This window comes from Mchenga conophoros, linkage group LG6, assembly GCF_057382185.1.
Source record: "Mchenga conophoros isolate Kocher_MC1m ecotype Shallow Benthic linkage group LG6, M_conophoros_male_GT1.1, whole genome shotgun sequence".
In the NCBI taxonomy this organism is placed as follows: domain Eukaryota; kingdom Metazoa; phylum Chordata; class Actinopteri; order Cichliformes; family Cichlidae; genus Mchenga; species Mchenga conophoros.
This window is the reverse complement of record NC_140531.1, coordinates 20,761,211-20,775,620: the sequence shown is the minus strand read 5'-3', so window position 1 is coordinate 20,775,620 and position 14,410 is coordinate 20,761,211. Positions and strand designations below refer to the sequence as shown.

The following is a 14,410-nucleotide window of genomic DNA, read 5'->3' as shown; positions in this document are numbered from 1 at the left end:
ATTTTGATAAATTTTACAGCTTTTCCTACTATTAAAGACCTCTCCTGTTATTCATACCACACCAAAGAAATTAGAAGTCTTTCTGGCATCTCTTCATTGGCACCCTGTTTAATTTAAATGTTGGGAGGAATTATTATATAGCATTTTTCTACTCTCCCAGAGGATTCAAAACATCATGTATATATTAACATTTTTCTATGCTTAAGACCTTTTATCTAACAGTCACACCTGTTCATATTCCAATGGGTGTCAGTATCTTGCCCAAGGCATCCATACTGGAGCCAGGAATCAATCCACTACCTGATTAGTAGATGCTTTAGGTTAGGCTGACTGGTTTGTGAGAGCAATATGACAGCTGTGAAGTTGAGAACGACGCTGTGAGCAGGATTTGAACCTGCGCAGGGAATCCCCATTGGATTTCGAGTCCAACGCCTTAACCACTCGGCCATCACAGCTGCAAGCCAGCACCCTTCCCCTCACATACAAGGTCTTAAATAATGAGGTTTTAAATAATAAGGCCAAATCTTGTCTTGAAGCGCTCATAGTGCCATATCACTACAATAAAGTACTGTTGGGGCTTCCCATGATGCACCGAGTGTTTCCTGTTCACTCACCTTTTTTCATTCACTATGCGCTTACAAACCTCTTCATTTAATCAGTAGTTTTTATTTCTATCTGGCTCTCTTCCACAACATGTTTTTTGCCCTGTCTTTGCTCCCATCATCCCCATCTGCTTGCAGGTGGCTGCCCTGCCCCGAGCCTGGTTCTGATGGAGGTTTCTTCCTGTTAAGAGGGAGTTTTTCCTTTCCACGGCCACCAAAGCTGTTTCTCAAAGGGGGTAATTTCATTGTTCAATTTATGTAGACTGTCTGGGTAATTTACAATACAAAATGTTGCAGAACATTTTCTGTAACTTTACATGTGTTTATTCGTAGATACAGCACCTGCTTTTCTTTTACTTTTTTTTTTTTTTCCCCCTGTCCCATACCCAATGGATTTACTTTGCCAAATGGATCATCGTGGCATTGCCGTATTGGTCCATTTGGTCGATCTTTGTTTTTATTATTTATTATATTTTATTTTCAGATGTTACAGACGGGACAGACATGAGTGAGGGATAGGAAAGGGAGAAAGAAAGAGGAAAGAAAGGAAAAACAGAAGGGGAGAGGGACAGTGAGAAAGGGGGGGAGAAAAAAAAATCTCCTGGATCACCTGTTGAGAGAAGAATAGAAAACAAGCAAAAAAAGACAAAAAAAAAACAAAGCAACATACTAAACACAACACCATCGCATTAATCTAGCTAAGTGTAAACAGCAGTAAATACTAAATATTCAATGTTGTTGTGCAGCACGCAGGACAGATGTGCTTCGAAGTAGCAGCCAAGAAAGGTGTAATTTGGGTCTGCGAGCAGTGAACACCCGTGTGCATACCTGTGTGGATCAGCGCGCTTGTATTCCAAAGGTTTCTCCATGTAACGATCTGCTAGGGAGTGTGGGGGGGCCACAGCCCCGTCCTCCAGGGTGTGAAGCGGGTATGGAGGAGATCAAAACTCCAGACATCCAGAGGCCCCCCAGAACACAAGAGACCAAGGAAGACCAACAGAGGGGCAGCCGCGCCACTGTTCCAGTAAGAGCTGAGGAGAGTCCCAGATGAGGGCTCACTCAGCAGCCGCGGAGCAGAAGCCAGGGGGAGTTGCAGTGACGCGCCCATGAGCTCCGCCGGCCGCCAGCTGTGCCTGAGTGACCGAGCCCCAGGCCGAGAGGCCGGGGGCACCCCACCCCCGAAGGGGCCCGAGCGAGCCCCAGGCTCCAGGCCCCGATAAGCGGCCCCCAAGGAGTGAGCCGGTGTGTACCTGGACGCCCACCCCCAGACACAAAGAACCACCAACACACCGACACCTGAGGGAGTCCGCCACCGGCAGGGGAAGTGGTGGTGGGTGGAGATAGGCCTCCAAACCTTGGAGGGCCTGAGATGTCCCCAGAGAGGTGGCGTCTGATACCCAACCTGACATATAGACACAGACATACAGGCACACACAGATACAAACATCCATTCCCACCCTCATGCTCTCATATGCACTCACTCCACACTCAACCAACGTGGAGACAGACATAAAGAGACGCTGTACACACGATCACACTCCCCAAGCGTACTCTACAAACCGGGTCTAGGTACCCTTGCCCCTGGAAGGGGGAACTGCACCCAGACCCAGGTGGTGTTACCCTTTTCCCTGCGGTGGGGAGAGGCAGACCACCTCGACTCCGTAGCAGCAGGGAAGCCCCACACTCCAGACCACAGTCGGACGGCCAACTCCACCCAGCCCTCCCGCTCCAGCAGGCCGCAGAGAATGGGGGTGGGAGAAGACTCCAAACCTCCCTCCACCCGCTCATTGTAGTGTTGATGCATGTGTGTTCTAAGGTGCAATTAAAACCCAGGAGGGCATGGAGCTACCTGCCAGAGAGCAGCAGGTAAGCGCATGGTCCCTCCTGCTGGCCCTCAATGTCTAAGTGTATTTAAAATTGAGAGGTGGGCAACGACGCCAGGGGTGAGGTGTACACCCTGATGGTAATTTGGACTCCGTGATTGTGCCCACCCCCAAGATCCTATATGTATGTGTAATGAGAGTGTGAGTAATGTGAATGTCTAAGTTGTGGGATAAAATTGAGGCAGAGGCAGCCAGAAGGGGACGGGGGGGGGGTAGCCTCCTCTGCACCCTGGTGACATACCCCTACTCCAAGGCCCTGCATGTGTGGGTGGTTGTGGTGGCTCCCCCGCTGACCCCAGTAGGCACTCCCACACTCCGCGACCCGCCAGGGAAAGGGGGCCCAGGCCCATCCAGACCGGGGCCCAGTACAGCAGCGCCTTCCGGCCCCACAGAGCCCGGGACAGTCCACCCAACCCCACCACAGAGAAAACTGCACCCACCCCACCATCCACTCATCTTCCAGACTACATAAGACAGTAAACGCCCAGGCTGAGATCTTCCTCCACCTCTCCTGTATCTCCCCCTCCTGCTTTTCTTTTACTAACTGCAATTGAATGTGTAATTAAACATCTTTACACCACAGAAAGGGAGTTTCGCTGGTTGCGCCCACTTAGGTTTAGACGGGGTTTAATATGGCCCTCGATGTAAAATGAGTTTGACATCTCTGCTCTAGAATTTCTTTTTCAGAGATTCAAAGAGATAAAGAGTTACAGAAAGTTGTGGTTATAAGGTTAAGAAGCACAAAATAATCATTTTGTTCTTCACACTTCAGCAATTGCACCACCGGAACTCTTAAGGGATTTTACCTGCCAATACGTTGAGTAAGCTGCAGACATTTGAGTCCTTGCTGCCTAAAGGAGGGACTGGTCACCCTTATCATTCTGTCAAGCTGCTACGTGGGATCCCATAAAATCCGGCATAGACAGTCCAGTTGACTGAATAGTTCTTGCGTGGTTTAGATGTTTGCTTTGGGTCATTGGGTCAGTTATCAGGCTTTACTTTTGTCTCAAATCTTCTTTTTAGACAAATGCACCAAACTGTGACTGTTGTGAAAGCAACCCTGTTTTACCCTTCTTGTAAAGAAGACTTTTACAGCTCTGCAAAGAAGCAGCATCGTCTTTATTTCTAACATTGTCACCGGTGTGCTGCTATGGCTGTTATTAGGCTAATATTTGAGGAGCTCCAGAGTATTTGTTTCTCTATAGACTCTGACATATTGTCTCTGTTCTCAGATTTGTGCAGCACCTCCCACTTTACTTTCTATTCTGGTTCGAGCCAGTTTGTGCTGTCCTTTGAAGAGAGTAGTACAAACTGTTCAATGAAGTGGAAATTGCTGGGAAGTTTTATCTTCTTTTTTTTCCATTTCGTGATCACATTCAAGCACACACCGTCTCTGAAAGCTATATCTTCCTTAATCAGTACAGCAGCTTTTAGCTGGGTTAACATAAATGGAAAAGTGCCTTTTGATTGCTTAGTTGGAGTAAAAATGTGACAAAATCATCCTCCAGAATACAGGAGTGATGCTAAAAACGGTCCCATTCATTAGATGTTTTATTTTTTTAAATAATTAGGAATTTATGATAAATGTTCTGTTTTGGTTTTGGCTTTTTTCCATTCCTAAAGCTAAAAGGAAGACACAAAGAAAGAAATGAATTACATGACAGCAGTTGGAATAATGGGAATGTAAAGAGAAAAGATTTCCACTCACAAACAATCCATTATAGGCACAAACCGAATGAACCATTCTGTTGTTTCAGATGAATAAAAAACAAAAAGCTAGGCTGGATGTGTTCCTCTTCCCTCAGCATTTTCCTTTATCCTGTTTGCTTTTTAGTTTGGGTCAACAGACATCTTTAGCTTAAAAAATGCATCATTGCAGCATGTTCCGCTGATTCAGCTGGAGAAGTAAAAATGGGCCAAGGAATTGAATATGCTGAGTAGAAACAAACATCCAAGTGAACAGACACTGACAAAGTGAGCAGCTCAGTGTTACCACAGTGCACGATGTATTTAGAGAAATCCATCCATGCTTCTATGCTTGATTTTCTGGAGCGCAAAAACAGAAGCCTTTAAAAAAGCCACCAGCTGTTAGACTGGAACTACCAGATTAGACCAAAGAGAAACAAACAAACAAAAAATAGAGTGAGACAAACCACATACAACACTGTATAAGAGATTGCAGCTGTTCATTTGGTGCAAATCTCTGCTGGCATTATATCAAAAATGTCAAAAATATCCTTATGTAGATGTAGATTTTTTTCACTATGCAATTTTTAAAAAAACGAGTGGTATTGTTATTATTTTATTGTAGGGGTGCATATAAATACTAAAGTATTGTTGGTAAGAAACACAAAGTAGCCATAATATCTGATATAGATAAAAACCTTCAGGGATTTTGTTTGCTAAACTCCTGATCATGTAGGATGAAGTTTGAAATTTCCCCTCATAAGAGCCATTTAGTTTTGTCTCTTATATTTTTGTTACATGTGTGTTCCCTCACATGTAATATGACATTGTCACTTTTCAACAATGCTTTCCTCCAAAACTCCTTTTGTTTTAATTGCAGGGGAGATCATTACTGGTTCAGTGTAGACTCCTTCAATCCTGCAGCTTCATAGATTCATAGGCTCTTTGTAAATGTATAGTTTTTAGTATTGTCGCATATACCGTCTTTATTCTATAATCAAACCTGCAATAACCTGAAGCTGTGATTCAGAGATGTTCATGGCTGCCATGCCTTTGTTTGTTTTTGGCCATGGTTTTCTTTGCTTGACAGCGACTTAAAATGGGAACACCGTGGCCTCTAAAGCTAAATTAAATTAGCACATCGAGATCATGCGGAGAAAATAATCTTAGCACAGACGTAGTTCAGAAAAGCAAAGCGGTACATCTAATGGGAAGTCTTTATTTCCAAAAGCATGGATCTGGAGACAGCCACAAACCTGATGAAAACAGGTTAACTGTAGAAGAAATAAAAAGAAATAAAAGAAACTGAGAAATAACAAATAAGAATCTCCCACCCTTTCACTCATAGTTTAGCTGATGTTTAGAAGCCCTGATGTGCATTTATTGAAAACACAGTTCTAAATTGGGTAATTTAATCACCTCTTTCGGATTCATGTTCACTATAAAGAGTTCTTTTAGTAACACGTCTTTCACTTCCTATATCCTACTAAGCACATGTCCTTGCTTTATGTTTTTCTTATGAAATAAAAAGTAAGAGGGAGGGAGGCCAGGATAGATTTTTACAGCTCTGGTATAATAGTCTAAACTGAGCTGTGTTATTCTTTTGGACCTTCTCAACAGGCAGTTTAATAGTTAACATGTTTGATATAAGGCAACTTGAGACTAGAGAGAGCTGAGGAGGAGGGAAGCATCAGTTTCAGCGAGCAGGGAAAGATTTGGCCGAAACACTTCGTCACAGGGCTCCTTGTTACACTACAACAACAGAAAACTCAGACCTCTGGCCAAGACCTGTTGCATAACCGGTGGTGTGATAGTATACACAAAAGGGAGAGTAAGGGGAAGCAGGGATGAAAGGATACAAAGGAAAATGGAGCTGACAGTGAAGTCTCTGGAGAATTAACGCCTGCCGTGATTAGCACTTAAAACTTATACATTCCCATAGATGCTTTAACATGCTGTGGTGTGATTATACGATATTACTTAACTCAGCCTAGTCATGACATGAAAAATATCTATCTAAAATCTTCAGATGTCACTTTAAGTTGTGTAAATGTATGCAAAGAGGGTCATTCATTGTGTGAACGTGTCTAATTTTATACTGTGGTAAGACACAGCGGATGCTCTGCTTTGTTCTTGGACCACTCGTAAATGCAGCGGAAGCATAATCTGTGCAGGCAGCGGTCCAGGTGGGAAATGTTGCTGAATGCTTCCAAACAGATGGGGCTACTTGGAGTCAGGTCACACCTCTGCAGATGTCATTTCAACTGTTTTTTTCTGCCATTCTTGGCTCGGATGCAGGCCGATCTTGAATGCTGATATGATCTGACGCGATAACACAAATGAAATATCAATTAATTAGTAATTTGGAAATACTTACATTTACCAAAAAAAGGCACTTTATTGAGTGGCTCACATTAAATTACACCCTAATGTTCTGTGACATTCATATTGTTATATATCATGCAACATAACGTTACAAAACTACACCATGCTAAGTGCTCTTTCAGAGAGAAGAGGTTTTCTCCTGGCAGTCCTTCCAAATAATCTACACTTGTTCCATTCTTTTCTAATTGTACTTGAACTTTAATGTTTGACACGCTAACTGAGGTCTGTAGAGTCTGAGATGTAGCTTATGGGGTTTTTACAGTTTCTCTGAGCATTGCTCAGTCTGATCTTGGGGTGAATTTGCTGGGACCTCCACTGTCAGGAAGACTGTGGCAATGTGATGACACACACCTGAATGCTCCAGACCAGCAAACTGACCATTCTTGGTCTTTTACAGACACACACTTGCTGATGATTTGTTAATAAAGTCTATTTTAGTAAGATCAGCTGTTATTTAGCTTCTTAACTCCTAATGGAAGCAATGAGAATCAGAATACTTCATTAATCCCTAAGAAAAATATGTAAGCATTTTCTTGCAAGAAATGTGTTGTCAGAAGGGGGTTTTGAACCCACACCTCTAGGGGAGACTGCAGGCTAAACGCAGCGCCTTAGACCTTGCAGCCAGAACTCTTTTAGGGGGCTTTAATAGCAAATGTGAGCTGGATATAGTGTCTTCAAGCTTATCTTACATATCTAATAAAAGCAACAGTAGTTGAGGTGGGTAGGGCTTGTGACAAGGTAAATTACAATTGGACCCGGAGAATCCTCAGCTACTGTCGTTATTACACTGTTGCCTATTAATGATCAATCTGAATGTTGAATTAAGTCTCCCAATGCTAATAAATGTGCTAATAAATAAAATACAGCTTTTATAAAGGCCGACTTTTCATTTATTCCAGAAAACATTCGGGCCTCTTACATAAGTAAGGAAACTTGCTTTTCAAAATGTTCTGCACTGAATGCCCCGAGACTCAGTAGCGAATGCTCGTTTGAACTCAAAGTAGACCTTGAAGTCTGACCAAAGAAAAGTTACACTACAGCAATAAAGCCTGCTAGTAAAGATTGCACTCTGATTGGTCTTTTGCACCCTGGTCACTGCTTCCTGGAGTCACTCTGTAGTGTTCATGCAAGTTGCTTGTTGCTGGGAAATGGCTCAAGATCATAAAAGGCAGTTGTAGCCAGCTGACTGGCTCCCCTCTTCATTGAGTTCCTGTGCATGCTCCAAGTTACCCATGAATGAAAAGCCACTTTCTTCCTCTTCTCTGGTGCGTGGCTACGCAGGAGAGAGAAAGGGAGGTGGGAAAGCAACGGACAATACAGTAACCCAGCGCTGGCCTGACACACAATGTGAGGTCTCTGTGCCCTGGTGGACCAACACACAGAGAGGCCTTTCTCGTGATCCAACTGCTTCTCCAATCCCACGCCAGCATTTCTGTGCACTTTAATTACGCAGCAAGCACATGCATATTCACGTGCTAATCACGTCACCTCAGCAGAGACACCCTGTAAAGTAATTAAGACAGCAGAGGAACATGTGATCAAAGTGGATCAGCACAAAGAAAGGACATTAATTGTTTGGCGCTTATATAATACTGTCAGTCAAAGCAGGCTGATTGTTCTGTGTTGATATGTTTTGCTGTGACCAAAGGGTTTCCTGCTGTGTCCTTCAATGAGCTAAAATAGCAAAACAGTGATCTCATCAGCCCCCGTATTCAAGAAAGTGTGCAACATAACGTCCATTTACCTAAACTGCTGTTTATTAAACTACAAATTATTTGCACTTTGCATTTATACTGTGAGTTTTGTGCGAAAAACCTAAATTTCAATAACGCTGGAAGATGCTGTACAGACAAATTAAGCAAAGGCTGCTTAGTATATTACACAGGAACATATGTATGCATGATACACACAGGGCATCCTTCCATATAATATTCCACTAGACTGATTTTCTTGCACAGGCTGCTATTTTCAGTAAAGTTAGAGGACAATTCAGTGAGATGCTTCTATTCTCCTTTCATACAATAGAATATAAAGCACCTTACTTTATAACTTAATGGTAAAACAGCTCATCATTGGTGTGGCATCTGTTAAGGTACTGCTTTTGAAGTTACTTGTGCCTTTGTGATCAGTGTAAGGATTTTTACAACAAATTAACCATTTAAAAACTTGGGCACCCATGAAACTTAAGACATACGTATGATCATTCTTCACTGTAACATAGAAATATGTTAAAATGATATAAATAAAAATTGAAGCACCGGTTTTGAAGTTTTGTTTGCCTTGATGTACAATAATTAGCCACAGAGAATAGATTATTGTCTGTAGGAACAGAAATGAACTTTTACTGCATCCCTCTGTCCAAGATGTTTGCTACATGACTGAAATAAATAATAACATAATAAAAATAAACGAACCCTTAGATTTGCTCATGCTCAAAAAACCCTGCTGGAACCCCAGCACACAGCAGCACAGAAAGGCTTGTTCAGCAGAAAAAGCAGAGTAGTGTTGTGGCTGATACTTGATCTTTTATTGGATTTTATTTTCTGGGCTCGCACCCAGTTAGAAAAACAAAGACAAAATGTTTTGTTAGCTTGATATTCTGCAGGATGACAGCATGAAGTAGCAACACTTTGCCCTGAAATTTAATAGTACCATTTATATGCAAAGCCTCTTAAATTGAAGGCATTCACACAGTGGAGCTCTTGAAGCTTTCTGCTTCACAAGTTTCTGAAGACTCAGCTGAGTTGCAGTGCTTTGTGGGAATATAGCTTTGATGGCACAAGCTGCATCATTCCAGTAGACTTCTAGTGGAAGAAATTGTTGCACAAGTTTTAATTTTGTAAAACTTCGGGGGGGGGGGGGGGGGGTTTCTCTTATCAACACAGGGTAAAAAAATATATGCCTATAATCCTATCTGCAAATATAAACATCCCCATTATTATTTGTTTTAATGTCCCTCAGAAAGTTGCACCTGAACCAGATGCTTCCTATAGGCATCAATGAGACTCCAGTATAATCGTGACTGGATATTTCAACACGCTTCTTGAAAGAATTTGTAAAGTTTCATTAAACTTGGTTGGCACAAACTCAGTCCTTAAGCATAGTCCACAAATTTTCAGTATTTTCAGGTCGGCGCTTTGGGAAGGCCATTCCAGAAGTTTGACGTTAGCCTGCTTTATCTTTCAAAAAGCAGTTTTGATTTTTTGTTTGGGATCATTTTGACCATCTGACCATTAAACCTTTCTCCAGAAGGCATTTGGCCTGTCCATGTGGACAACTCCGATTTTCAGTTGAGCTTGAAGATGTCGACTTTGGAGCAGGGGCTTCATTTTTGGGGCAGCTCTTGGTGGTTCCTGGGTCGTTCCTAACTCATGCCTTCTCAGGTGTCAGTCCGTTAGTACAATAACTTGTACTTATGTACATTTTTTGGAATCTGCAGTTGTTTAGAAATAGCGCCAAAAGACCTGAATTATAAATCTACACTTCTCCTTCTTAGATCTTCACTGAGTTCCTTGGACTTTCCCATTGCTCTGAGTATCGGTCAATCCAATGAGTGCTGGCACGAAAATTATTTTTATGCTATGAAAGAGAAAATACCAATTTCTACTAGTCAATCATGATCACCAATGAAATAAACAGGCCTCGACCTGGTTTAAAGATACTGTAAAACCTTCATCAGCGCTTATTTAAAGATTTAAGTCAGTGTATGCTTACACAATAACATTCATGCCCATGATGAGTGCATGTATATTTCCTTTATTACTTCACACTGTGACTGGTGAGCTATACAGAGTTTTCTGAACTCTAACAGTTAAAGAGAGCACAGGTCATATACTCACACATTTAACACAGAACATTGTTTGAAATATGTGAACAACAGCAGAGTTTTATCAATTTTAGGTGTACAAGAGGGAACACACACAAACAGTTTTGTCATTGCTGCTTCAATGTAAACCTTCAGTGAAAGGCTAGGCTGGGGTCGGGTGGTTTCTGGCATGATTCAGTCATTTCAGTTCTTCAGAAAAAGGAAATACCTAAAAGAAACTAAGCCAAGACTGTTGGAGGTGCCTGCTGATAATTCCACAAAGCATCTAAACTGAAGGTTTCAAGGTGAGATTCAGGGAACAAAGTAAAGTAAAGCCTTAAACCTCAACAGGAAAGAGCAAGTAAACCAATTTAATGATTAGCGCACAACTCCAGTCAGACTAGTTACACTTTCACCAAACTGTCATTGTTTCACTGGCACAAAAAATATTGCTGGAAACATTTCTGAGTCTGTGTAATCCATTTCAGACTTGGTAACTTGGAGCATTGTTAAGAGAAATACCTCGCTATCATGCACAGAGAAGCAGTTTCCATTTTTTCAGCAGCATGATCATGCTTTATAGTTTATTTATTGAGGTTCTACTGAGCCATTTACTAATGGTGATTTACACACAGGAATTAGTCATGTGGTGTTAAACTATGTCAGATTTATTTACCAACATATTTTTGAATTATATCTCCACTTGTTTCAATAATGTCCTAAGAGTCAGCTGATATTTTTTTGGACTGGGACAATGTGCCTGAAATACTAAATCAGCACATTATGAATAATCTGCTGATTATTCAAAAGATTCAAACTTCCGTCTTTCGACTAAGCACCGAAAAAGCACAGCACAGGAAGGGTGGCATCGTGCAAGATCAACGTCTAAAATTATCAGCCTGAGAACAAACGCCGAAGACATCCGAGAGGTGCACAACTGAATCATCAGGATAACTTCCTGTTGACTTTTGGGTTTGGACTTGTGGACAAAACAGTCAGGGGTGGTCTAGAAGTTAAACTAAGGGTCAATCCATTAAACAAACAGCTCCTGCTTCCCATGGAATTTCCTCCTCCACATGAAACAAGTCCACTGCGGGGACATTGATTTATATACTGTGTCTTGTCACGGAGAAGACAGTCTCCACTGTGTTTAACGGATGTCTGTAAACCTCTCTCTTCTCCCCCTTGTGTACGTACTGATAACAATTTGAGCCAAATTTTGGATTTATCACTCCATAACAAGTGTTTCTACTGATTTTCCACCCAGTTCTAGTGTAATTTGCTATACCTCAGCCTTTTCTCCCTGTTTCCTGTCCTTAAGAATGGCTTCTTGACAGCCAACCTTCCACTGAGACCATTTCTGATGAAGCTTCAGTGAACAGTAAATGGATCATCTGAAGGTTCAGATGCATCATCCAGGTCGTGTGTCAGGTCTTTGTTTGGATTTTTCCTATTTCTGAAGGACAGGACTTTCAGATACTGTTCATCTGCTGGATATAATTTTCTAGGCCTGCCACTTCTTTTTTTGTCCTGCACTTGTCCAGTTTCCTCAAATGTTTCTAAGGCCACGCTGTACACCACACACTGAGATATGCCAAATTTTGGTTATAGCTTTTATTTCCACATCACTCTGATTGATACAAATACTTACTGACCTTGTATTGATTATTGACAAATACTACCCTGCTGCCCTTCAGTTCCTAAATTCTTTTTTGATCTCATCATTGTTTTATCACTGGTTCAATATTTCACCTCCCTACAAACAAGACGAACTGGTCCCTCTGTGGTATTTAAACCTCTGATATCTTTTAGTATTTACTCGTGGTAACTACAGTAAACTTCCCAGTTGTTATATAAACTTTGATTTTCTTTATGCAACTCAAACCCTGACCAAAATGGTTTTAGGTTCATTAAATCTTTCTTATGAAATGTAAGATGCTGTAGACTAGACTCAACCTGTGGGCATTGTGTAGATTTTTTAAAGGTTACATTAACCCCTTAACTGTGTTAAATCTGTTTGTTGTTTGATACTTTTTTCTTATTTTTAATGTTTTACATGCTCCTATTCACACCTTAAGAGGGAGTGCAATGGAAAAATGATGTTAAAGGGTAATAATGCACCTCTACTCTGCAGTTGTTTGTTTTGACTATTTTTATGACCAGTTCTTTGTGCACCACACATTATTGTGTACTTAATGATCCTGGTCCTATCAAAACAAATTAATCTATTTTAATTATAAAACCATGCTGGATAAACACCCTATTTATCTGTCTAATCTCCTATCATGTACCAACAGATGTTATAATTCACCCTCCTTAATAGCCACTTACCCTGGATTTACTCAGAACTATACAACATCTTTTTGTTTGCACACAGGTCAGGCAATAATCTTTAAAACACACACACACTGTAATGGAGGAGGTCACTGTAAGTGGGATGGACTTGACCTCCTGACTATGACTGATGTAGATGATAAGGTGCTGACTCTAAGAATCCACAATCTCAACAGGGTTGTCCGATAAGAACAGATGGCATATCCACAAAATCCACTGCCACTCAGGTATCTGTCGTTCACTCATTTATTTAGCAAGAATCCGAAGCACACATCCATAATGTGAGTGAGGGGATTTAACAGACTGTAAAATGCTATATGCCGTGTGATGAGTGATGGTGTGGTTTAGTCTCATGGACGCACACCGCTAACAGCATTAGAAGGAACGAAAATCCACACGGTGAGTAAACTCTGCTGACTCTTCCCACCTGCAGCTCCGACCGAACTCTCTGCGTCGACGTGTGCGTAGTGATGAGGTAGAATTGTGTCTTCTGATTGGCGAAGAGAATGGGTTGCCTCACCGCTCATTGGCTAAACGGCAGCAGTATGCTGATATCTTACTCCGCAGATGTGGCTCCGTTCATGAGTTCTGCGAACTGGCTGGCCTTTTGTACAGCCGCCCCCAACTTTGCGGAGCAAAGGTGCACTTCACTAGGAAGGTCAGGCAGTAGACTCCGGTGGAAGAGCTGGAAGTCTGATAAGTCGTGCCACTGATCGTGTATATGTCTTGTCTCCAACCTTTATCTGAACGGTTCGAACCCTGCCATCTGCTCCAGGGATTACTTGGCTGACCTTACCAACTGGCCATAGGGCACGAGGGAGCTGCTGGTCCACAATGAGAACGATAGTGCCAACAGTCAACTCATCTCTTTCCTGCTGCCATTTGTGCCGCATCTGGAGTGAAGGTAGATAATTCCGGATGTAGTGGATCCAGAATTGATCCGCCAAGGCTTGACATTGTCTCCACCTACGACGGCTCAGGAGTTCTGCTTCTGGGTAGACGACCTGTGGCATACCGGAATCAGGCCGCCCCATCAACAACATGTTGGGAGTGATCGGATCAATGTCTGCTACGTCTGAGGAGACATAACCTAGCGGCTTAGAGTTGATGATGCTCTCTACCTCGCTGAGTATCGTCCTAAAGACTTCCTCGGTGACATGCTGCGAGCCGAGAATAGTATGCAGCGCAGACTTGATGGAACGAATCTCCCGTTCCCAGGAACCACCGAAATGTGGAGCCTTTGGAGGGTTGAAACGAAAATGAATCTGCTGGCTGGCCAACTGTGACTTCAGAGCTGGGCCGAGTGCGTTGAAAGCCTCCTGGAGTTCAGAGCTACCACCTCTGAAGTTGGTACCTTGATCCGACAGCAGTTCGAAGGGCTTCCCATGTCTCGAGATGAAACGACGCAGTCCCATCAGGAATGAGTCAGTGTCCATGCTGGCAAGCAGATCAAGGTAGACTGCGTGGGTCGTTAGGCATTTGAAGATGATCCCCCACCGTTTCTCTGTACGCCGCCCCATCTTGACAAGGTATGGGCCAAAGCAATCCACCCCAGTTGAATAGAAGGCTGGGCAATGAAGTCTTAAACTGGATAATGGAAGGTCAGCCATCTTGGGAATGACCGGCTGGCTGCGCCACCTCCTGCATTCAGGACAGTTGTACTGGTGCTTCCGGACGGCCTCTCGTCCTCGAAGTATTCAGAATCTGCGCCGGAG

General features: G+C 42.5%; 1 non-coding gene across 1 annotated transcript; it reads right to left on the bottom strand.

Annotated features, from left to right (window-relative positions):
• Positions 1-373: 373 nt before the first annotated feature.
• Positions 374-455, bottom strand: trnas-cga (transfer RNA serine (anticodon CGA)). Its single transcript has one exon. It is a non-coding gene; the product is annotated as a tRNA-Ser (tRNA).
• Positions 456-14,410: the final 13,955 nt, after the last annotated feature.